The sequence below is a fragment of the Tupaia chinensis genome, unplaced genomic scaffold, assembly GCF_000334495.1.
Source record: "Tupaia chinensis unplaced genomic scaffold, TupChi_1.0 Scaffold000627_1, whole genome shotgun sequence".
Lineage (NCBI taxonomy): Eukaryota > Metazoa > Chordata > Mammalia > Scandentia > Tupaiidae > Tupaia > Tupaia belangeri.
Window position 1 is genome coordinate 1265051 of NW_006160147.1, and position 969 is coordinate 1266019.

General features: G+C 43.7%; 1 protein-coding gene across 1 annotated transcript in view; it reads right to left on the minus strand.

Moving 5' to 3' along the window:
* KLHL12 (kelch like family member 12) overlaps positions 1–969 on the minus strand; it is a 49048-nt gene that overhangs the window by 40327 nt on the left and 7752 nt on the right. The window lies entirely within an intron of this gene.

The following is a 969-nucleotide window of genomic DNA, read 5'->3' on the forward strand; positions in this document are numbered from 1 at the left end:
CTTAAAACTCATGCCGGGCGCGTGTGCGTGCGTGCCCAGGATCCCGAGAGGAGAATGGAGGAGAAGGGATTGCGGCGTGACCATCCCCCCTGGGGGGTGATTTCTCGCTTTCTGTCTCTATGTCTCTCTCTGTCTGTCTGGCAAGCGCACGCGCCCTATAGTGAAAATCTCTCAAAAAAAAAAAAAAACGAAGTTTTATACTTAAGGGATTCGAATCCTATTTTTGTTGTCTGTGCTGGGTGACTTTCAGCAAGATCTTTACACCTGTCTCTACTTCAATTTCAAAAGGAAGATATCTCAAAATGAGATAGCAAGATGCACCGCTTCTAGGACACTGACACAATTTAACAAAAATACCTGTAAAACTCTTGGGAATCAACTTATTAAACCAATGACTAATTCGGCCAATGTTCCTATTTTCTTTTTCCTTTTTTTCTGAGAGGTTTTTGCTATAGGGCTAGTGCACTCGCCAGAAAGACAGAGACAGACAGACAGAAAGCGAGAAATCACCCCCCAAGGGGGATGGCCATGTCGCAATCCCTTCTCCATTCTCCTCTTGGGATCCCTATTTTCTACTCAACATGAAAACTTACTAAAGACTCCAGTGAAGGAAAAGCAAAGATGGTAACAACAACCTCATACTTCTCTAATTGAAACGTTAAGAGTATAAGCTCAATTACATAACTATGCACTAATACAAAAGATTCACACGATTTCAGTAACTAAAACTTAAAAATACTTCAGTCAAGTGTATATAAAAACAAAATAATGAAAGCATAAGTGGAGTAAAAAAATACACTGGGAGGGACCAGCAGTTAGCATAATGGCTATGTCGCTGGACTCCCATGTAGTCGACCGTGGTTCGTGTCCCGGACCCAGTGGCTTAAACTCACACCAGGTGCGTGTGCGTGTGCGTGCGTGCCCAAGATCCCGAGAGGAGAACAGAGGAGAAGGGATTGTGGCATGGCC